The sequence below is a fragment of the Oxyura jamaicensis genome, chromosome 3 (assembly GCF_011077185.1).
Source record: "Oxyura jamaicensis isolate SHBP4307 breed ruddy duck chromosome 3, BPBGC_Ojam_1.0, whole genome shotgun sequence".
NCBI classification, from domain to species: domain Eukaryota; kingdom Metazoa; phylum Chordata; class Aves; order Anseriformes; family Anatidae; genus Oxyura; species Oxyura jamaicensis.
Genome location: NC_048895.1, coordinates 6,096,215 through 6,120,471, shown reverse-complemented (window position 1 = coordinate 6,120,471; position 24,257 = coordinate 6,096,215). Strand labels below are relative to the sequence as shown.

Genomic DNA, 24,257 nt, shown 5'->3' with positions numbered 1-24,257 from the left:
TTGTTCTTAGTTTCTCAGAAGCCTGAACGTCCTTCAATGGCTACCAGAAAACCTCCGGAAACCACCGGAGAGCAGGAGCAAGGGGAAGGCTTCACCACTGAGTGAGCCCACCTAACCGGCCTGGCTGCCCATTTCCCACTTAGGGGGTTGAATTAAAGCAGTCCTGGGTTTTCGGACAGCCTGAACCCAACCCAACCCAACCCAACCCAACCCAACCCTAACCCAACCCTAACCCAACCCAACCCTAACCCATCCCATCCCATCCCAACCCAACCCGGCACCTCCCGGCGCGCCCTTTCGCCCGGGGAGGGCGTGGCCGAGGAGGGGGCGTGGCCTTTCAAGAGGCCCCGCCCATCTCGGGGCGGGGCCCGGCGGCGGCACCTGCGGGCCGTGCGGAGCGGAGCGGAGCCGAACCCGGCCGAGCCGAGCCGAGCCCGGCCGAAGCGAGCCGAGCCCGGTCGGGCGCCGCCCGGATGCAGCGGGCGCGAGAAGATGGCGCTGGGGGCGCGGCGGCAGAGGTAGGGCTGGGGACGGGCTGGGCTGGGCTGGGGGACGCACGGGGCCGGCAGCCCGGGGCGAGGCCGCAGGACGGCGCCTTTCGCTGCCCGGTGCCCGTCGCAGCCCGCGGGGCCCGCAGCGAGCCGCCCGCACCGCCCTGCCTTTGTTACGCGCCGGCGCTGCGCCCAGAAACGCGGGGTTTGCCCCCAAATATTCCGCCGCCAGCCGAGGGGCTGCCAGCCTGCCAGGGAGGGTCGCCGCCCGTCCGGCAGCCGTTGGTTTAACGCGTGTTGTCGTTCTGATGCTCTGCTCCTTGCGCGTGTCGCTGGCTGTGCGCCCTGCTGTTCGCGAGAGGAGGGCAGAGAGCCGGTACCTGCGTCCCTGTGGTCGGCCAGCGCCGGCTGCCAGGGAGCCCCAGTCACTCCTCATCTCTTTATTGCCCTGATCGCACCGTGAAACTTCCCGGGACGCTGCACAGGGTGTAGCGGGGAGCCAGGTCCCCGTGTGAGCATCGCTGCTGCCGTTGGGATGGACCCGTCGTCGCCTGGAGGTGCTCTGGGCATCATCTCCCCAGGATGATCCCAGTCCGGTGGGCGTGCAGGGCTCCCGGCTGCCCGCACACCCACGAGCGAGGTTTAGCAGAGAAAGATTTCCATTACCTGAAAGCCTGAGGCTCACAAAATGGCCCTTTGCATTGTTTCCTCCCGCTGAACCTGCGCTGTCCTGCTGCTCTGGGGCCGCTGCCCTCCCCATGGCAGGGACGCGGGGCTGGGTGCTGAGTCCGAGCTGCTGCTGCTGCTGGGTCAGGGCTGCCGGGGCTGCGCCTCTGGGGCAGGCTGCCTTGGGGCTTTGTTGTGTTTTAGCTCCTTTGAGGTTGACGGAAAGCCTTTGTTCAATCTGGAATTAAGGTTTTGCTCTAGCAATCAAATTAATTTGAGGCAGGCGAAGTCAAAACATGGCTTGAGTTGAGGAAAAGGCAGTGTCACTTGTTTTGAAAGTGCTGACACAAAGCTCCTTTTTTCTCTCCTTGCTTCAAACGCTTTTTACAAATGCTTTTGATTGAGGTGAAACTGCACTTTCAAGAAGAGATTAATTTTCATCAGAAGACTTCAGCCCAGTCTGCCGTGGTCCCGCCTCGCCTTCGTGCAGCAGCTGAGAGTGGCGTTACACATTTTTGCATTTTTTTAACCTTACCTTAAAGAAAGGGAAGCGAACCAGTCCTGTGTGTGTAGAAAATCCTGTTGCTTGTGTAATTACTTTGGCTCTTTGGCATCCCTGTTTGCTATTTCTGGCTACCTTCATCAATCCCAAATATAGTAGGTGAATATCTGGCTTTCGGTGAAATCTCAGTTCCTGATGGCTAATCCTACAATGAAAATATGTCACCAGGGTGCTGTGAGTTTGGGAAATAAAATGCTTTGCAAGAAACTTGGTCAGCAGCATGGATTCCTGACGTCAGTTGGCTGAGAACAAACTTCTCGTGGTGCTAGTTAAGAGGAACTGAGTTTTGTTTTATCTCATCGGCCTCGCCTCCAACCCCCCGTTCGGTACTGAAACAGGGGAGATATTATGGGCAGACTGTGCTTTTCGGCATCAGCTGGGGACGTAATTTGGGTTTAAAGCTGTGTTCAAGGAAGACTCCAGCTCCCGTGGCTTGGGCGTTGCCCACAAGGTGATGCTGGCACAGATCTGCCACGGGTACTCTGAGGTTTCAGGGAGGAACGGGGAAAAAGGTGGGGGGAAAGCATTTGCATCCCTGTTCCTCTGCTCTGATCCCACTCAGACTTGACGCTTCAATTCAATTATTGCCTTGAAGTTGCTCCAATTAAGGGTCTCAAGTGTCAGCCACGAACCCGTTCAAATTCAGAAATCCTCTCCATGTTTACTGCCTTACTGTGCAAAATCTAAAACCAGCGGTCTGTGTGCTGTCCGCTGAAGCTGTTAACAGGTGGCTGTGGGTACCTGTGAAGGGTTTCTGCGGTCTGCGTAGACCCCGAACAAAGCCTCCTGCTAAAATACCTTGGGATATCCTGCTCTTAGTGTTGCGTTTTGGCTCGTGGTGCTGCTTGTCCATCCTGATGGGGTTTCTTGGGCCAGCTCTGCTTTGCTCCTTGCTCAGCTCAGGGGAGTTGGGCCTGCTGCAGGATTTGGGTGATTTTCCCTAGATTTTGGTGGAAGCTGAGTGAACCCTCAGGCACCTGTGTGGGATGCTCAGTGGTTGCAGCCAGGCAAAACCAGGAGCACGACGATGGAAATGTCGTGAGGCTGACGTCCCTTGGACCTGGAGGACATATAGTTTCACAATCTTGTACTATAGTCTATTAATTTATCTCCGTTAGTTATTTATTCAGTTTTTTTGAGCAGTCTTATTAATAGCCATTTGAAGTGTGGAAGGATTTTATACAACTACTTGCTCAAAAAACTGGTTGGCAGTGCCACCAGAGCCTTGGTTCCTGTGGCTTCCCAGGTGCCCGATACGGGCTCGTCTCTCTTACTTTCTGCAGCTGCCACCAAGCATCTCCTGAATCTCCTGGTACAGGACTGGATTTGAGGCAGCTGCCTCCTTGTTATGACCAGCTTCAGCTGGTGATGAGGGGCGTGGGGAGCCCTGCCTGATGGAGAGAGCACACCTGCATCGGCTTTGTCCTCCGGGGAAAAAGCTGAAAACTGGAAGGTTGCAAAAACATCAACAGCAGAGCACCAAAACCCAGTCAGTTAGGAGGCCTTTTAAAAGGGGAGGAAAACAGAGCAAACTTCAGGGCTCTCTAACGATATGTAATGTTCAGGTAACTCTAATTAAGCTGTTAATCCATTAGACCACGCCGACTCACCGGGGAGCTGCAGCCAGTGCCGTGGTTCGGCCTGCCTGTTGCCAGGCTCAGCAGGGCTGCAGAGCTTGGTGTTGCGTTTGGAGGGCTCTCTCCTGCCAGGAAGGCGGAATATTTGCTATCAAAATCAACTCTCTTTGTTCTTTATTTTTCCCCTGGGGAAGGAGGAGTGTCACAGGGCCTTCGGGGCTATGATCTGCCCCAACATTTGGCTCTCGCCAAATACGAATATAAGTTTGGTTCTTCTCCAGGCCAGGCTGCGCCTGGCAGGTAGGGGCAAAGGGGAGTCCTGGCTCTCGTGCTTTTCTTTCTGGGCTCTCCTGGGCTCTCTCTGTGTGTGAGCTCGCTGCTAGCGAGCAGCGCCGGCAGCAGCGGGACGTGCTCTGGTGTCACAGGGGTGGGAGCTCTGATCTTGCTGAACAAAGATATTCTGCCAAAAATAGGTTAAGCCAAAAATCTTGGAGGCCAAAAATAGCAGTATATATTTCTCTCTTTTTTTTTTTTTTTTTTTTCGGACTGTTTTAGATTTATTGTCCTCTGCTGGAGGGAGCTGACAAGTAAAAGAACACGCTGCAGCTACAGGCAGTGGAATAGTGGAAGCACGTGTGTGCAGTCACCTCCGAGAGGAAAGCCACGCGGGCCAGAAATGACTGTAGGAATACATAATAATGCAAAATGACAACGCAAATAAAAATGTGTGGTGTCACTGAACTCCTCCCGTAGCAAAAAACTTCATTATTTTTATAGCCATGAAGGTACCCCAGAAAGAGGAGCACGGAGAGACCCCTGTTGACAAAGGAGAGGACAAAAGAAATGCCAACGAAGAAAACCTGGAACAAATAAATGCCACAAGATCGACCCTGCTGATAGCTGTAAACATTTTATTGCAGCATGCTCTGCTACGTGAGAATAATTCACTCTTTCAAAACTGGTGGCAACAAGCTGTAGCTGTACGCCTTCGTGCAGGTGGTTTGGGTGGCAGTACCAACTTAAAGCGGTACGTTTCTCTCCCAGGACTCTCTGTAGACTTGGTTATCGTTCAGATGTGCTCCTGCTCTGCCATTCCCCGAGTTGGACGTACGCACAGAGCTAATTCCTTGCGCTCGAGCTATTTTAAGGCGCTGAGCTGAGCACGGAGCTGGAAGTCGGGAGGCACCGCAGCTCTAATCCAGGCTGTGCCGTCGCTGAACCACCTTGGAGAAGTTATTTAACCTCTGTGCAATGGGAGGGATTATGATAATTGCTTTGGAAGGCTTTTTTTTGTACTTTCAGGTGTTTAGTTTTCTTTTTTAGGCAGGTGCAGAGCTATCTGGTCCTGAGCTGGAACGATTCAGTTTGTCCCAGGAGGCTTTTGGCGCTTTGTGGGATTACAAAAACAACGCTTAATGCCTCGTTGGGCTGTTTGGGCCACGTAGATAAATGCATTTAAAGGACTGCTCATGAATCCCCTACAGGATTCTCACAGAAGGGTGCTTATAGCTGAGGGATGCATAAATGAGGTATGGTTCAAAAGGGCTGTTCCTGAACTCTTTAGGAAATATAAATAAAACGTCAGAGCGCTTAAATGGTTTATGTGTTGGCCCAAATCCCACCTTCTCCACAGGAGCCTGGTTTTACATCTATTAGATTTGTTTCTACCTTGATTTTAAAGGCCCCAAAGGCAACAGATCTGCTGCATTTTGCTTAGATTTTGGAGGCTGTTTGGTTTATTAACGCACTATAGAGATGGGTGCTGTTGTAGGCTGAAGAAGCAGGAAGGTTTTCATGAGAGCAAGGTGAGCGCAAGGTGAACGTCCCCCTGGCTGTGCTGCCGTGCCAGATTTTTGGAGCATGTGCTGAAGAAAAGTTGTGCACTGACCCCCCCCCTCCCCCCCTTTTGAGGGGGCAAAATGTCTTGCCCTTTGTGTTCTGTGTCACCTAAAGAAATGAAGGGCAGGGAGAGCTGGCTGAAAACGTTGTTGCTTGTGGGGCAGCAGGTTGGGAGATAGGTCTTGTCTGTGGAGTGTGCCAGCAGGGTTTGGGGAAGGAACATAACCGGGGGGTTTATGTTGGAAACATGAAGTTCAGGGCGCTACTGGAAAGTGTTCCAGTGCCAAGGTGATGGCTGTGATCTCAGCCGTCGGCTGCTCTAGGAAATGGCTGGGCACCCCCAGGTTTTCTGCAGAAGCTTGAAGCGATGCAGCCCGAAGCCTGGGAATACACCGTGTCTGTTCAGTGTGAGCGTGCGCCCCGGCAGCGGCGTTGTGAGAGGCCTGGCTGCCAAAATAGTTCAGTGTTGTTACAGCGGTTGCAGGTGGTGGTTGCCTTTCAAGCTGTTGATCTCCGTTCTGACATTTTCAGGACAGTAAATGAAGGAGGAGAAGTGGAAAAGAAAACAGATTAGGAACATCCCACGTGTGGCTGCCTGGGACTGCAGTCGTGTGGCTCTATGGAAAGAGTCCCGTCCTGCTGGGCTCAGCAGGGAACTCACGTTGTTAGTGCCCTTATGCCAAAACTAAACACTGGTGATGGGACTCAGCGTAAGGCAGATGGTGTCATACATACCCTGAAGACCACCCTGGGGAAGCAGGAGCAAAGCCACAGGGCTTGTTCCTAGGAGCAGGGTGGAGAATGTGGAGAATGAGAAGCCTTCGCTCAGAGGTGCGATTCTGGCAGTGGAGCCCTGGTCTGGGGAACCAAGAGAATTGCTTGTTGGTGCACAGCTTTTATGCGGGACACGAGCGTGTCCCTCACGCTATGGTACACTAGGGATACGATACTGAAATCGCCTCTTTTGGTCTGCAGGTCTTGTTAGCTCTCCGTCCCGGTCTCTGCTTTCCATCCCCATCTCTTTGAGGACCAGCTCGTTGCGCTCTCAGGATTCACAGGGAGTGTAAGTGCTGCCTTTTCGAGTACTTACAAAGTACAAGGGCTGAGATGAATAATTTACTGATTGATGCAGAGCATTGCTGGCTGAAAAGTGGCTTACAGTCTCTTAAAGGGCTAATGCTAAGTGTGGATTTTTCCTCTTCTGGGGGAGAGGAGTATGGGTCATGCCACTCATCAGCAGGGCTGCTTCCTTCCAAGGGAAAGGTTTGCTGCAATCAAGTCAAGCTAAGGCCAGCACTGCTTTCTTTTGGGGCAATCCAGCCTGACTTTGGACCTCAGCAAGCCCCTGCGATTACGTACCGATTGAAAAACCCAATAGCCTTGTGGCTCCCTCACAGGCTCACGTTTATTATCACTTGATGCTTGAAGATGTATTTTGGCTCATTCCTCAGTATCTGGTAGGACTTGGCCCACGATCTCTTCTTGTTGGCTTGTCTGAGTGACATCCTGATGCTGCTGCATGAGAGATCTTTAACTGAGGGCTAAAGGGTTTCTGCGTGTTCCCCCCCGCACTGCTTTTGCAATTTTTATTCTAATAAACTCGAATTTCTCTTAGGAAGAGAAACACATGTCTCTTGCTATTTACTTTGCTCTTGGGTGTCTTTCTCTTATTGCTGAAATGGCATCTTGCAATTTTTCATCAATTCCCAATTTTGTGCGAACAGCAGAAAAATAGTCAACTGTCCTGATGTAATTGAAATGAAGCTGCAACTATTGTTTCATGGACTTAATGGGAAAATTGGTGATAATTGCTAACTAATGCTTTTTGAAGGGGGTTTTAATGTGTGAAAAGCTGTCAAGTTGTCAATCATGAGAAAGACTGGGTGATGCACGGCTCCCCTGACAGGTGCCTCTTACTATAAAGCACATCCTCTTCGTTCTGCAAGCTTCAGCTTCTCCAAATTTGCCCTTTAATGTTTACTTTTCCCCTCCTCTCTCCATATGACTTAAGCAGTCTGATACACCCGTGCAGCGCAGTACGACGGATGTAATGATCATGGCAGAAAATAACTCCAGCTGCCATCAGCTTTGTAATGCTGCGTTCATCAACGCTTTCCCAGGCTTTTGCCCTGGCACTTGGCGGTGCAGCCACCTGCCCGTGCTAGAGCTAACACCCAGCCGTGCTGGCAGCGGGCTTACGCAAACACCTGGAGACTAGGCTAGGAGGGTCTGGCGTTGTGATGAGCCTTTGAAGCCACACAGGTGTGAAACTGAGCTGCGTGAACGTTTGCGGTCCTTACGAGCAGTTTCTCAAGACTTTCTTCTACCACTTAGGGCATTTAATTTTCTCCCTGTTTCCTGTTAAAATAAATTTTGAGAGCAGATTGAAGGTTTTCTTGCAATTCCCTGGTTCCAGAGACATAGGTTTTCCAGAGAAACCCTTAGAACAGGAGATTTATAATAAAAGCAGAGTACCGGACCACGCTGAGTAGCATCTCCCCACAGTGCCTCCTTTTTTAAGTGTGTGAAAGACTGTCAAGTTGTCAGTCAAGGCAAAGACTGGATAACACACACCTCTTTTCATGATTCTGGATTTAAAGCATCATGAAGCAGAGCTTGTCTCAACCCAGGCACCAGTGGCATCACCCAAAAAGCACCGCAAGTGAACAAAACCAGCGCGGAGCAGTACAGCGCTCCTTCCCAGGCCATTCCCTCACCTCCAGCAGTCTTTGCAGGTGAAAACCATTTTGTTACCCACCACCAGTGTCTCTGTAGCAGGATCCTCGGGTCCTGCTGGGAGAGGCCATACCGGCACCACGAAAGGTCCTCGTGCGTCCTTGCCCGTGACATAAATAATACTCAGAGGTGCCATGATGTCATCGCAAAGCGTTGCGGTCATCGTGGCAAATGCCGAGGAAAATAAGAATAAAGAAATAAATAACAAGCTCCCTTGGCCTGCAGCTAAATCAAAGCTTAGCCCTTGATCTCCCACTGCTCGCTAGCCTGGAACGTAAATCCAAGGGTTTATCATTAAGCTTAACGGGTCATAAAATCTGGGCTATTTTGGAGGTAGTTGCAGAGATTTGCATCCCAGGCAGAGAGCAGGCTCTAAGCTGCTGACTCTTGTGTAACGAGGTAAATAGCAAGCTTCAAACAATGTTATAAAGCCATCAGATCTAATAACTAATGCGCTCAGGCAAGCACTGGGGAGCGGAGCCTCGCTGGCCACAAACTTGCCGACATTGACTGCAAGAGACGCCAGTTTGGAAAGACCTTTAATGACCGGGTAAGTTCCTTGGGCTTTACTTGAGGGCAGGTGCGTGCAGTCCGGTCTGCGCGTGGGGCTTTAGTCCTTCCTCTGCACAGCGCCGCTTTCTCTGCCGTGGGCCCGAAAGAGCTGGGGGCACAGTGCAGAAACGGGCCGCAACGCCGTCACTTCGTCACCGCTGCTTAAATATTTATGGCAGCGCTTCACAGCATGCTAGGAAGCGCGTGATAGCCTATTATGCAAAAGTAATGAAATCTTAGAAGTAGGAGACTTCGCTGCCACCCTTTGCTAGTAAATCTTTGCTGCCATCCCTCGTGGGGCTGTGTAAAGGCCATGCCTTTCCCCACCCCCCCACCCCCCATTTTTTCTGTGTGAATTAGCTGCGTAGTGGCACTCGGAATCGTGTCTGCTTTAAAACTGGTGAGACTTCGGTTCAGGTCAGAGTCCTGTAAAAATGAATGGGTGTTTGGGCAGAGGAAAGCCCTCGGGGACTGATGTCCCTTTGGGGCAGTACGTGGCCTGGGGGTGAGGTGCCAGGCTCCGCTTCTGCAGGAGGGCGGCGGGGCTGGGGTCTGGGGAGTGTGCAGGGATCAGGAGGCAGCTCCCTCTGCCAGACAGGCAGCTGGGGAGGAGGGGATTTGGGTCTTTGGGGTTAATTGACAGCCCAGATTAGCTGGTTTTCCTTTAAGAGCATCACGGAGCATTGATTACCCTTTGGTGTACGGACTGTGCTGCTCCAGAGAAGGGGGCTCTCAGTGCCCGAGGTACAAAGGCAGTTGCTGTGCCTGGACCGGGGATATGCGAGTGTACTGGGTCTGGCGAGTTGCTTGGAGGCACTGGGAGAGCACGAGGCCTTGTGAAGGGAGGATGAGCATGTGGGGAGCAAATGCAACTTCACCTTTCTGTTTGTAAAGCAGAACATCGAAGCATCTTGCTCAGATCAGCAGCTGTCGAGTTTTGTTAGGGTGGTTGTGTCCTTGGCCACGTTGTGCGAAGACCACGCGTAGCTGAGGTGTGCCAGGCACTTTGTGCTTTGTAGCCCTACCAACAGCTCCTCAAATTCCCAAATTGCAATTATTTGGTGGCAAAATTTGCCAACTTCTGCCTTAGGTTGACCTTATTGGATTAAAGCTTCAGTGAAATGGTTTCCCAGAAGGACTGGCGAGGGGAGGATATTTACCCATCTTACATTTTCATTGTTTTGAGAAGAAACAACCGCACCTCTGTGCTTTGAAACTGGAAGAGCAAGTATGTAAATGGAAATTGTCCCTAATATCCGTGTGGTCCCAGATTTCAGTCCAAGGACTAACTGGGCCATCTATTCCTTGAGCAATTTTAGCATAAATAGTCAAACCCGATTAAATTGGACATAGGCACTTAAAGTGAGATGCGTACATCAGCGCCGTAATAAACCAAGGCGAGATTTCCTTCACTCCCCTGCCTCTTGAAGATAGACAATGGGAACCTGTGGTTAGTTAAGTTTAAAAACTCAGCGTTAAAAAAAAAATAAAACAACCTGCAGATGACAGTTTTTTGGTACCCACTGCTGGAAACTCCTCCGGTGCCTTGGCTGAGCAAGGCCACGAGCACAGCGCAGCATCCCCTCCCGCAGTGCTGCTCTCGTGGGCTGAGATGTGCAGCCAGCCGGGCTCCCTGGTCCCTCCGCTCCTCCATGGCAGGTTTCAGGAGGCTCTGCTGGAAGGGCTGGGGATGCTTTAATTTGTTTGGTAGTATTAGGGCTTGTCACTTTGCTGGACCGGCACGCGGGGATGTGCGTTACCCAGCTTTATGGCCCCAGTGCCTCTGCCCAGTGAAGCTTTGGTTTCAGTGCAGTAATTCTGCAAACACTTTCCTTGAATTTCAGACCTCAGCAGGCCTCTGGGCTCCTGCCGTTTGTGGTGGCTTAGAGTCAGAGCCTGAAGACCTCCTTGTTCATTTGCACAAGGTGGCAGGATGGATGTCACTTGGTTTTGAGTTGGAGCCACGGGATGAAGCCGGCTCTTCTGAGTGTTGGGAGATGCGGCTGGGTTGGAGCTCTCTTACAGAATGCACCCCTCTGCTCCCACATTCCCCAGGCTTTGCTCTCTCCCTCTTACATTTCTCTTCTGTAAGAAAGCCTTGCCTCTTTCTGAGTTTTGCAGCTTTATGTAGGCTCTTTTCCCTCCTCCTCTCACCACTTGCTGCCTCTCCTCCTCTGCCCCAGTTACTAAAATCTCTCCCCGATGCGTCATCTTCAGCAGCAGAGCTCCCGTCACCCGCGGACTGAAGGCAGAGCACAGTCGCGGGAGAAGAAATGACCCTGAATCTCCCTTTAGTTGTCGAGTGGCTGCAAGTTGCGAGCTTCTCCAGGGCAGCACGTGGAGGCTGTGCTGCCCTTTGCTTCTCCGCCCTTCCTCCGGCAGCGCCTTCCCTGCTCCTCGCCAGCCGGGCTCGCCCCGCGGTGGAGCAAGAGCAGCTTTGCGTTTGCAGAGAGAAGGCACCGTGGAGTTCCTCTGTATACAAATAGCAACTGCCAAATCCTCTGGTAAGGGTGACAGCTGCCTTCAGGAACATGGTGCTGTGATGGGGGGGAGAAGAAATCAGAGAGCGAGTAATTTGGGAAAGATACGTAAACCAAACCAAAAGGCACGGCAGCAGAGCTCAGCGGAATCAGCTGGTGAGAAGGAGTCGTTTCAGTTGCTGGAGCAATTGAGTCATGATTTTCAGTGCCTGGAAATAGCTCCTGCAAGCAGAAAGCTTTCAGATGAGGGATTGAATGATCCTATCTCTGTCCCTGGGGGGCTTTCAAGCTGCAGGCAGACCCAGCCCCAAGCATCCTGCCCTGGTCCTGCTGCGTATGGGGTCCCTTGGCCGGGGTGAGTCTGTGGCACTGGTCAGTGTTTGGAGAGAGGATAAAGACTAACAAAAATACTCAGGTCAATGCCAAATGGAAGTCTTATGAGTGACACAGCAAATTTGTTTTCACGTAATCTGAGCTTAATCACCGCTGCCGGCTGTACTGATGGCTTCCAGGTCTGGCAAGGGGGTTGGTCTAGGTAAATTGATTTATTTTCCTGCTCTTCATTACCCAGGGCTGTGCATACTTGGATAGCAGGGAAGAAACAAAAGAAAGGGGACAAATTAAGTGAATGCTGCCAGATTAATTATTCCATCTCTTTTCAACTCATATTTATAAACCTTCAACTTTGGATGGGAACGTTCAAAATTATCTCCGCTCGCAGTGACCATCTTTCCATCTAATTTAAAATCATTCAGCTTTTCAAGGAGCAATTATGCTCCACGCTAACAAATGAAAAGACATGGCAACATCAGAAAAACTGATTATTCAAGCAATCTTTCTTGCATAAAATAGCTAACTAATGTTCCTGTTTGAGACCTCGAGTACTATTGTCCTCCTGAAAGATAACTTCTTGGTACAGTGGCGGTCTGCTTCTCATCCCTGGTTGTTCCCTGCGCTGTCACAGTGATGGTTTGGGCGTTCAGAAATCAGTTTGTCTTTTGTTTCTCTGGTTCTTCTAACACTGTTTCTGTCCTCTGTTTCCTCAGAATGAGGAAAGAGATGTGCAGGGAATGGGATTCGTGTCCGGCTTAGAAAACTGAGGAAGTCTGCAGGCTCTTTTGCTGCCCTGACCGTCACCCCGCGGCAATCAAGTTTGAGATTTTTGCAGGACAATAACTACTGGTGGGTGGTGTTGCCAGAGAGGGAGGTCTGTTTGTTTCCACGTATCCTGATTTATTGGCATGGAGGTGTTTGGTGATACATCCTGGTTCCAAAACTGGAAAAGGGGGAAGGAATCTACCAAAATATAGGCTCTTTCTAAGTAAATGAATACATAAAAACTCTCAGCTTTTAATTTTTCATTTTAAGTGTTGGAAGTTGGCGTAACTAGTGCATTGCTGCACTTGAAATCTTGTTGGGAGCAAAAGGAAATGTGCCTTATGGCAAAGCTGAGAACTTAGGGCTGGTGAACTGTGAAACCGCACCCCTCTAGTGAAATGGTTGTTGTTAGTAGTCCAGATCAAGTTGTTACAGAAAAAGGAAATAAAAAATACTGCTACAGAAGCAGACTTGGTAATAACTTAAAAGTTGCTGGACGCTTCTACCAATTATCTGTGCCTTTCTCTGCTCACCTTTCCACTACCCTCCAGGGAAAAGGGGGGTTGGATTTGGGGTAAGGGTTGTTTTTTGGATGTTTTTTCTTCCTTCTTGGCTCCCCTGCAGGCGTCTGTGGCATTCTGTACAGTCCATCAAAGCCTGCCCCAAAATGGGGGTGCAACCAGCAGGTGCAGAGACTTTCCCAGAGGCTCATCTGAAATGCAGGCACAGAGGCTGCTTTTTGCAGATGGAAATTACTATCTGGTAGCACTTGGTGGGGGCTTTTACCCACTGAGCCTTCCCAACCCTCTTGTAAGGTCAGAAGCCTCTCCTGCAGCCAGGCATTTCTGCTCCTAGTCCTGATTAAAAATGCAGTGAGTCATCGGCGTCCCGCGCTGCCTCCGGGAGGGACATCTTGCTGCCGGTGGCATTCATTCTTCCCTGCTGGGAGGAACAGGAGGTTAAGGTTGATGGTTTCTTCCTCTTGGCTCTGGAATCTGCTTGGGGCTGTATTTGTTTTCCAGCATGCTTTAGCACCATCCTCTTTCTTCAGGTCTGCATATCCCTCTTGTATCCGTGTTTACTGCCTGCAGAGCACCTTAAGCATGTTGGATGCTTGGTCCTTGTTCCTTCTGCTGCACCTAAAACTGATTTTGCCAAGGTCTGGATTTCTGCATTTCATAGTAAGATAGTTATGGGGCTTTTGCTTTGTTGCCTGTGGGGGGTCCAGCATCATCCCGTGCCTGCGTCCCACTGCGTGGCGTCCTGTGCCCCTGCCTGGCAGTGCCCAGCCACGTGGTGCCGTGCCGTTCCTCGGCGCTGCCTGCTCACGCCGGATCATCGCTGTTCCGTTCTCCGCAGAATATCCGCCTGTTAGTACTCTTGGAACAAGCATTATGGTTATGTACAGAGATAAGCCACCTGGTCAATAGAAGAACTGCTGGTACAGCTCAATAAGCTGCAGCAAAGCCCCAGGCAGGCACAGGCAGAGCCTAGCTCTCGACAAAGCCGGTGCCTCAACATGTGCTGTCTCATCAGGGCATTTGCTGGCATTGTTTCCTCTCCATCTCTTCTTGTCTATTTTCAGCTCAATTATTGCTGAGCACTAGGTAGATGTTTATAGGAACTGTTTGTAAAGGTTCCAAGATTTCTTTCCTGACTTTTCCAAGCCAGACCCTTGCCCTGGTTTGCTGAGGGGACGGGGCCTTTCCTCCCCAGGGCTGGACTTGCTCCCAGCATCAGCTTGAGTCCTCATTGTTCCCAGCCTCTTCCATAACAGCTCACTGGTGTTCTGAGCCTTTTTGGGGACACTGTGCGGCAGCCCTGAGTTCTGCCTGCAGGCTCCTCTCTCTCCTGATGGACAGCAGCTACCGAGGCTCTCTGCAGCATTTCCCAAGCGTGCTGTGTCCTGAAGGGTGCAGAAGATTGTCCCAGTCTGAGGCTGTGGTTTTCTGAGGCTCATCTGTTCTGATTATAGTTAAGCAAATGAAGTATTCATAATTCTAGATAAAATTAAGGGGAGGAGGGAGTGGTTCCACATTTTGAACGCAAACATTTAAAGCTAATGCAGCCTGCTGGGAAGCATCACATTAAATTGCATGACTTTAAAAGAAAAGAACATCCGTTTTGCTTGAGTCCACGATATGAAAGATTAGGAGTTAAGAGACATTTTTTCACCCACTTTGGAAGTAAATGCATTTTAAATTTAATTCTTCAGTGCAGCTGCCTCTTCCACGTCTCTCCGCAGAAAGCCTTCCCCGTGCCGAGGAGCGATGTGAAGATGTGGGCTGCATGCTAATCCGGCTGGAGATGCCAAGCTGCCTTTCCACCCATGGGAAGTTTCCCCACCACCACCTCCTAGATAAGTGTACGACTGTCTTTTCTTTTAACATGCTACCAGTTTGGGGAGAGCTGCTGGGTAGCATAGTAGCACCAGCGTTTCAAATTAAGCCAAAACAAACTGGTGTGTGTGAAAGGCTTACGGCACTGGGCTGGGGCTGGGGCAGCCAGGAGTGGTGCTGGGATGCTCCTGTTAGCTGCACGTCCCTGCTGGGTTCTGGTACTTACTGCTCCTGCAAATGCTGCTTGCTTTGGGCCGGAAAAGGATCCGGAAAAGGATCCTGCAAAGGATCCAGGAGCTCAGCGGTACCTGAGCTTTGTTACACCCATCTGCCACAGGAGGAATTGCTGAAGGCATGCAGTATCAACTGCCAGCACTTGGCGAGTCTGGCTGGAATAAAGGTGAGGCTTTGCTGCCTCCTCACCCCCTTCATCTTGATCTGGTCTGCTCCACAGCCTTCTTCCAGTTCTTGCTGCCTTCCTTTGAGAAAAGTGCTTTTAGTAGGAAAACCCTAGGCAGAACCTCCTACTTGTCCTACTCTTTCTTCACAAGAGCACATTTTATAGTTGGAGCTCACTGATTTTGAGCTCAGTAATGCTGTCACATCATTCTAAACACATCAGCTGTGTCAAGAATGAGCAATCTGAAGCCATTATTCTCTATTCTCTGGAAGTGATCTTCCTTTTTGTTGTTATTATTTTTGTACAGCGCTGCGGTCTGAGTGCACTTCTCGCTTGTATTTAGTGACTTATTAAGGCTTATCCAAGTCACAGATTCCCAGCGGATGTTCTGAGCTTGTTTCTTATTTAAAAACATCATCTAAATTCAAATCAGGAATTAACACAGTTCTGTAAATGACATTCACCCCTCTGTAGAAGGACCAGCATTAATCCTATGCACTGCAGCAGCATTTCGAGCTTCGTTTGAGGGCTTTGATGGGTTTTACATGAGCCTTATGCAAAGCAGGCTCCTCTGCAGTAGGTAGGTAGGGCTAACACTGCCTGCTTCAGGTACCAAGCTTAAACACGTGTCAGAGGGGCTGTTTAGGATGTGGGTTCCCTGTTTAGCCAGGGAAGAAGACCAAGGGGTTGTTCTGGCTCCTGTAAGACTTCCTAGAAACCTCCACCTTATTTTTTTTGTTGTTTTACCTCCCTAGCAGCTGCCAGCAGCAGCCCGTGCTGTCTGTGTTGCTGGAGTTCCCACAAAACCCATTGCCTCTGTAGGGCAGAGTATTCCCTAGACTTAGAAACTGAAGCGCACCCTAGTACAAGAGGATGCTGAAATACTTCTCCAACACTGTGCCGCTGGCTCAAAGCTGTTCCTTCTTGCTCTTCACCATTTTTTTCCGGCATGGATATGCCCTCCTGTCACTGTTGGGCTTCTGCGAACACCGTGACACAAAGCCAAGCTTGTTTGGCTGCTCTTCTTTGTTAGCTATCTTTGTGTTACCTGGATCGTTACTTATCAAAGAGCAGCGCTACCATGTGAAATAAACACGGTTAAACTTTAATAAGTAGCATCAGAGATGCTCTTTCTGATGCCGTGTGGGCAAACATTGGATGATTCTTGGAGGAGAGGAAAGGTAGCAGCAAATGTTTTTACCTCGTGTGTTTAATATCCCTCATAATTACTTAGCGAGTGGGAAAGCGAAGAAAGGAAATGCCAATTAAGAGCAGGGCTTTTTTTTCCTCAATTACCTATCACATTTTCAAATACATTGAAAGCCTTGAATGACATCAGAGCGTAACGGTGGCACCTGTATTTGCAGATTTTCCTAGAACCTGACTTCTGCAAGGCAGATCTCTTCAATTTTTATATGGCTGAGTGCACTCGGGTACATGTAATGCTGCTCCCTGTCCACACGAGGTGTCTGGACCGATCGCTTTTGCCTCGATTCGGAAGGTCAGTCCCAAAGAGCCCATGGAATCATTTTGTCCTTTCTCCAGTGTTTCTCGGGCTGTTTTTTCCTCCCACTCGCCCTGGCACGGGGCACGCTGTGTCCGACCGCGCTTTCTTCTGCAGCATCCGCTGCTTTATCTGAGAGCCTTGTCTGGAAATTGATGTCTCACTGTATGGAAATCCTTGCTTTACCGGCTCCTCCTTACCTTCAGCTGTCAGCCAGTGCTTTCTTTTATTCCTTACTAGCGATAACAAAGCCCTTTTTACACCGTATTTTCTTTGTGGAGGGGGTTTTATGCAGTAATCACGTTACCTCTCAGTCTTGCTTTAACCAAGCTGAACAGATTGAGCTCCAGATTTCTCATTCTAAGACATTTTCCTTCCATCCAGTCATTTCTACAGCTTTCTCCTGTATCCTTCCCATTTATCAACATCCTTCTGTGAAGGCTGACCCCAAAGGCGTCTGTGCTGTTCCAGGATCCACCTCAACAACTGTGACATGGGGGTGAAGTTGTCTTCCAGCTCGTGCGTGGTGCATTTCCATTGTGCAGGGACGTGGTTTAGGCAGGACATCCCCCCTAACGCAGGGCAGTCATGCTCTGGTCTCCTGAATATTTCCACGGGGCGTTTTGTTACCAGCTGCTGCGGCAGGTTCTGCAGGTACCCTTGTGGTGCGTGACAGTTTTCTCTTCACGTTGCTTTTTCAGTGATTAAAAAAAAGGCAGAAGTTTGACAGTGCAGAGCTGTTCCTGGAGAAAGATCAGTTGCTAACTTAGCCCAGGTACTCCTAACACCTCCTTACCTGCTGGTGTTCTGGTTTGGCAGCTGAGCTAAAGTTCAGTAAGCGTCTCTGACCTTGCCGCAGGGGAAGCGGGGGGACCGTGTGTTATTTTGAATCTCTTTACTTTTCAATTGTCAAATTCAATTAAGGGATAGTTTATAGTTTCATTGGGAAAGGGCAGTGGCTGCAGAATACCCAACAGCGTGAGCTGTTCCCGGGTCTGGTGGGTGTTTTCAGGCTCTCGGTGGCTCTGTGGCAAGCACAATTAGGTGGGGGGGTGCTCAAATCCCATGGGCTCTTCAAATCCCATGGGCTCTTCTAATCCCACAAGCTCTTCAAACAGACATCGGCATGGGCTTGGTCAGTCTCTGGTGCAAAAAGAAGTAAAAAAGCCTTCTGTGAATTTGTCTGAAGTTGCTTCCCAACCAGGGCAGCATATGGGAACTTGGGTGCTTGTGCTGACCTGCTGCACCTTGTGTGCCTGGCTTCACAGGGGACTTGTTGGTAAAATACCGTTCTCAAAGCATTGGGATTTTCTGATAGATGACTTCGTTAGGTTTCTTTCCTGCCCTTTGCAGTAAACTTGGCACTTTGCAAGAGTCTCAGACCAGACAGTCTGTCTTTCCCTGCTATGTCATCCCTCCTCTCTCTCCAGCTAATGATAAAAAGCATTTTAAGTACCATTTCACAAAACTCTTGGAGGCTCTGAGCGACTGAGAAGACAGCTGGGAGGGTGAATGTGTCATCACTGGAGCAAAACAGAGATTCGGGGAGTTTTCGTGGTGGCGTTTTTTTGTTTTGTTGTTTTTTTCCCCAGCGTTACCATTTCTGGTGGGCCGGCAGATGGAACTGCCCACGAGGCCATATTTATCCCTGCAAAAGCAGCTGCTGCAAAATGCTGGGGCGAGGGTTGCTTGGAGGGTTGTATGGAGACCTGTGCTTCGGAGAGGCTTGTTATGACGGGCATAACGCCCTTCTGGTTGCCTCAGCGGCGTTCTCCACGCTGCTGCTTGTTCTTGAGGTTTGATTTAGGCCAAAGGAATTGCCTAAGGTGCAGCTGCAAGTTGGTTGGGTTCCTCTGAAGAAAGGAAAAATTATCAGAGCAATTTGGGGGTGAAACATGGTTTCCAAACTAGTTTCTTAGCGTAGGACATCTGGTGACATCCACTGGCATTTGAGGAATCTGACATCCCTGCTGGTACAGAAGCAGTGCCTGCCCTGGGTTCCCCAGAAAGCACAGAGGTGTTCACCAAAGTGAATAGCAGTTCTCCAAGCTTCAGGCATCTGGCACCGGTCCTGAGAGGCCTCAGGAAAGCAACAGCCAAAAAAAAAAGATAGGGACAAAGGTGCTACAAGCTGTGCAACAGCATCACTTGAGAACTTGATGTTTGGGACCAAGAAATTGAGACCGGTGGCACCAAAGGTTCGCTGTGCAGGTAGAAGGATAAAGCCAAGAGGATAATACGAATTATTTTTGAAAGTTAAGCGAGGCAGCAGCCGGCAGAGACAGCTTGTGGGCTGCCGCATGCTGCAGTAGCTGCTCTGGCAGCACTCGCAGCCCTTTCCCATGCTGCTGCCCTCCTGCTGCCCGGAACTCGGCATAAAGAGCAGATGGGATGGTGTGAAACTTGGTGTAGCGGGGCAGCCCTAGAAATTTCTGTGCTGCCTGCAGTTCCCCCACGTGCCAGGCCGGTCCTGCCTCAACCCCACAAAGCTGGCTGAAGCCAAAGCAGCCTGTTAGAAAAAAAACACAGCGGGCGGCCTGTGGAGCAAAAATGCAGCAACGGGGACACCCGAGAAAGCAGCAAGGCTGGCTTCTGCGCAGTGCTTCTGGAAATCCCCCGCGTGCTGGGAAGCCCTTTGGAAATGAATATTTAATGCAGAAATAAACCGATTATATGTACGTGTAAATGCTGTATTTATCTCCCTGCTGCCCTGTAAATGGCTGGTAGCTGTCGGCCCCCGGGGGGCTATAATAATTATCGCTCTGCTGACTTGGCTAATAAAAAATCAATTCCAGCGAGACGGTCCTGTGCTCTCCTGCAGGAGAGGTGCTGGAAGCCTCATCCCTGCTTCAAGCGTGCACCTGCAAGGCAGAGGGGCCTGCTTTGAGTTCCCTGGCGTGGAAGCTGGTGAAAACGACAGTTTTCTGAAGCCTGCTCCCGGGCAGCCGCCGAGACCTAAGGCTGAGCGAGGGTGGGATGTCACTTGTGGGCATCGAAGCCCATTGCCCATCTCCTTGGGGGACCGATGCTGGGTCTGGTTGGGCTGAAGTCTCCAGTAGGTGCTTCCAGCCACCTTCTCCGTTACGCGGGGTCACATTGTCGTGTGTCCTGGGGGCAATATGTCATTTGTTTGCTGGTAGACTGCCCTGTTCGGACAAATGCGACCTTTTTAGCACCATTCTTATTAATTGGCTCTGACTGCAGCGTGTTAATTACAGAAGGGATAGTGACATCGTAATTGCAGAGACTGGTTCCCTGGTTTGAGGACAGCAGAGGATGCTCGGCTCGCAGGGAGGGTTTGTTAGCTCGGGGGCTGAACGTGGCACTTAAGCCATTAGTGTAATCTTGTGGTGGCTGCAATTATGTGAATAACCGGCTGGGAAGGAACCAGAAAATAGCAGGGTATAAAAATAGCAGCGGGGAGCACGAACTTGGTTTTGGAGACAAAGTGGGAGCGGAGGGGGCTGGAGATGGGGCGCTGGTGCTGCTGGGTCCCTGGGCTCGCATGGATGTGGTGGTATGGTGGGGGTTGGTTTGCACCTGGGGGAGTTGGTGTCGTCGAGTGTGGAGATCCCTGTCCTCCTGGCAGACGTCTGGGGGAGCTAATGGCTTCATCAGTGCTGCTGTGTTTCAGGGCAGAGGAAGCCTCTGGGGCTCTGTCTTGGTGCCCGGCAGGAGTGACGAGGTCAGTACCTGCACCGCGCTGTAAGGACGCATGTGGCTAGCAGGCAACAGAGCTCCTGCCTTCCCTGCAGGAAACGGGCACCTCAGCATCTCCAGCGCGTTTTTAAGACTTCTTGTTTGCCCGTAGTACCTCTGGGGTTGGTTTTCGAGATCCCGCACCCAGGCTGACACCTTTCCCCACGGCACGGCTCCGTGTTCCCGTGAGAGCTGCCCGCAGGACACGTACCCCAGCGAGTTCCCTCGCTGCCACCCAGGCAGCGGTTCCCGCACCGCCCTGCGTGTGCCTGTACAGGCTTAATGTACCATATCATGGCACTGTAGAAAGTCAAATCTCTTTTTAGCCCGACTTCCTAAGGAGGCTTATGTGATCAGGCTCTGTTGATCCCTCCCTAGGAGAACTTTTGAACCCGCAGGCCGAGATCAGCCAAATTTACCAGCAGCAGGCGCTGATGGTAGGAAGGCTGCAGGGTTTGTTGCAGCTACATAAGGCAGCTTCTCCTGGTGGTGACACTGAAGGGAAGTTTATCTGTGTCAGCTCATGGGTGATCAGACAGGAACTTTGCAGGAGAGGTTTGTATATACCCAGCCCCAAAGCAGCGGTGGGAGTTGCTTTTTTCTTTCTTTTTGTGGCCCCTCGACACGCAGCTCCTGCTGCAGGGTTCCCCGGGTGCTGCTTTCCTCAGCCACGCAGGAGGCAGCTGGGCTGTGAACAGCAAGCTGTGAGTAGCAGAGGGGACGTTGCAGAAGCAAATGGAAAAGCTTTCTGCAACATTATGGAAATCGGCAAAATTTGGAAGAAACAGAACAAAATGTGCATTCTGAATTTCTGCGTGGCATGTGTCCAAAGCACACAGGGAACGGGGAGGGTGGCAGTAGCCAGTATTGTAATCCAAAGCTCCACATCTTGGGGAAAAGTGACGGAGAATCTCTGAGTTCTGTTTTTTACAAAAACTTTCTGGCACATTTGACGCTGGAGAAAATGTTGAATGAAGCTGAACCCCCAGGTTCAGGCAGGGGAGATTTGTTATTCTTATCCTTTAGCTTGAGAGCACAGTGATAGGAGAAAACCTGGGCAGGTACCTTTGGGGTACCCTACACCTTGCTGAGACACGAAGACCCTAAACCCGTGAGCCCGTCCAGGCTCTGCCTTTTTCCCATGGGCACAGAAGGGATTCCCCACGATCTCGCCTGAGCAGAGAAAACCAAACCCACGCCCCCCGGGTTGTGTCCCACGAGCAACGCACTTTGCTCGTGTAAACTGAAGTCTCTCAGCAACAACCTCAATAAACTAAATCCTTCCTGGGGAGAAAGCGATAATCATGTGAAGAGGCCCAACGTCCCCCGCTGCGCATCTGGCAGGCAGCCGCCCGCTGGGAAAAGCGGCTCTGCTCACAGAGGGAAGGGGACCAGATGGGAGGGGGATTAAAGCCCTAGGGGAATCGGGACCGGCCGTGCTGGTGGCCCTGCTCGCTGCTGCTTCGCATCAAGGTGTGGGGAATGCAGTGGGACCAGAGGCTGCCGAGGAGCTTTCTTTCCATCTTGCATGCCCTTCTTGCCCATGCTGGCTCCTCCTCATCTCCTGGTGGGTCGGCAGCTCCTCAAGGAGCTCACGGAGATATCCTTTGATTCTTAAGTATTTTCCTCCTTGCTGCATCAATCTTATTTCCAGCCTTTACTCTTCAAACTTCATGAAACTAATTTAAACAACAAGATTTCTGAAGCTGGATGTTTTTCTGCTTGGAAAATCTTTGAAGCTCTAATTTCCACTGCCTTTGTTTTCCTGCTGTTTTCCTGGTGCCTTCTGCTTGTGGTCATGAGTCCTCCAAGCGTCCATTTTCCTGCTAGCATGAGTGCCAGGCTTTGGTACTTGAATAACTGAGTTCCTGCCTGTAGGACTTTCAGGACTGCCTTTCGTATTCTTCTCATGCAGTTTATTATTTTTGGCCTATTAATTCTGATAGGTGTTAATTTTAATTATGCGAAGTTGAACTTGATGATTTAACCTTAATTAAGCCACTCTGGGTCTCCATTCCTCAAGCCACTTGAAAAAGTAATACAGTATTCCCTTCCTGGGATAACCTACATTTGGAGCGTCGGCTGACCTTTTAAAACCGAAGAAGAGAGGGATGTCTCATTGCTTTCCTGAAATGAAGGTTATTAAGGCCTGACGGCAGGGTTCGACGTGGTGGAGGTGTCACGGGAGGATCGCTGCAGGTGTTCTGTCTGCTCTGACACCTCCCGAGTTGGACACGTGGCTGAGTGCATGGGCAGCCCTGCCCCATCCTGACCAGCGGGCAGTGCTTTGCCGTGATAAAAGCCTGGAAATAGGGCTTTATTTATGTATTTCTGCTCTTGAAAAACAGCCTTCCCAATTAGGAATTTTGGAGTCTGCTTATCATCTCATTCCAATCATCTCACACCACGTCTGTGGGACCTTTTTCCTTGAGCTCAGGCTAGGTAGTACGGGCTGTCTAAACCAATGGTTTTAATTTACAGTCCGTCTTATTTTATCCAGGGGCCTCAGAGCTGACTGTTAATAAACATCAACTCAGACAATTAAGTGTAAAACATACTGCGGTCCTGGATTTATTTTAAAAAAATTCAACAGTACAATACCCAGATTTTCATGGGTTTTATTTAATTTCTGTACCTTCCTGTGTGGCACATTGTCCCGATGAGCTACTGCAGCTCTTCAGTGATACAATTTAATTACCTGAAGCGAACGTCCACCTTTACTGGGTGGAATATGGGACTATTGCTCTGCCTTGATGAAAGGGAAAATGAACCTGTGAATACAGCCACAGGCCTCTGCGGGATCGAGGTCCTCAGCTTGGGTATGAGGGGCCCGAAAGAAGGTTTTAAAGGTGGCTCTGGTGGGGCTCTCACACTGCCCGTCCTTTGAGGCAGGTTTCCCTGCAGCTGCAGGTGCCCCAAGCTTTCCCAGCTGTGTTCCTACTACCACTTCTGGTGTTTATTGGGGTAGATGTTTCCCAAATACTTTCTATAATACCTGCATAAAATCAACTGCTTTCCAAGCTTTGCTGCCATAAATTCCTGGGCTAAAGCATCCAAAGGAGACTCCCACAAAAATTAAGTAGAGCATTTTATACTCATACATATATTACGGAGATCCTGCCTTGATCTGCTTCCACCTGGTTATAAACCTGGCCTAACTCCCTCCTGGGTGAGCTGACAGTCTGCTGTTTCCCATCCCAGGTGATCCTCCTGGGTTTGTATTGGCGTGGGGACCCTGGCAGAGAGCTGTGCTTTGTCCAAGTTAGAAGTGGAACACAAACACGTGGAAATCTCTCCTGACATAGCACATCGCCTCTAAGAAAATGAGAAGGTGATGTAAAATGCATGGCTGGTTGGCTTGCCTGTTGAGTAAGAGATGGTTTCTCGAGGACATGAATTATGCACTAAGTCATTTTTAACATTAATTTGATTGGTGCTTGTTGAAGTGAGTGTGGCAGTGGTGTTCTGAAATTATTTTAAATAGTCAGAACCTATGGCAAAGAGCTGCCTCCCAGAAAAGTTACCTTCCTATGAAAGCTGTTGGCAAATCAAGCCACTTGCCTTGGAGAAAGTCAGACCGTGGACTCGTGAGCTTTGATAGCTGCCTTACTTTAAGTGTAGGGTAAGTCCCATTAACCCTTGTAAGACTGGACAGCAGGAATAAAGTTACGTGTACGCACGCGTATGGGTAGGATCAGGGTGTAAATCCCCTCAGCCTGCTCTGTACCTCTGAACCGGGGACTTCCCAGAGCAACGCTCATATGAGGAGAGGTGGGCTCAGAGCTCTGAAGTCAAATCCTGGCCCCGAGGGTGGCTGGGACAAGTCCCCTCACCGTGCCACCAAACGCTGTGTGCCCTGCTCTGCTTGGTCAGTGCCCCCAGGGCAGGGACTGCATCGTGTGTGCAGCAGGAGCAGCTCTCGCCTGGTGGCGTTACCTGAGCAGACTTTGAATAACTGGGCGAGCGATGATGGTTGATAGATCTTGTGTAGCAACGAGACTGCGTTCGGACAGAGCCCCTCGGAACAGCTGAATCAGCATGATCCTTGTTGGAGCAAGGGGAGGTGGTGCAAGAGGTCTGGTTTCTGTATAAATGTATTAAAAAAAAATCCCGGGATGCTATCTTGCAACCAAACAAAAGGTGTTCTAGGCCAGATTTTGCAGTTACTTGAGCAGTGACATGCAAAGCCTCGTGTCAGCTTGAGATCTTCTCCCTGCCTGCACAGGCCGTGTTTGTAGCAAGTGTTTAGAGCTTTCCCCTGTGCGTAGAAATACCATTGCTCATTGAGGGGATTTTTCCTGCTCGGTGATGGAG

At 50.4% G+C, this 24,257-nt stretch overlaps 1 protein-coding gene across 3 annotated transcripts in view; it reads left to right on the top strand.

The window, feature by feature from the left end:
- The first annotated feature begins 413 nt into the window (after positions 1–413).
- The window catches only part of PAK5 (p21 (RAC1) activated kinase 5), an 82,140-nt gene continuing 58,296 nt past the window's right edge, over positions 414–24,257 (top strand). The window contains exon 1 of one of the 3 annotated variants that reach the window (XM_035320072.1): positions 414–518. The gene's annotated coding sequence lies outside the window, so the exon portion shown is untranslated. Of the gene's footprint in view, positions 519–10,640; positions 10,928–11,116; positions 11,439–24,257 lie in introns of those variants that run through there. The other 2 variants (XM_035320071.1, XM_035320073.1) reach the window with 2 other exon arrangements.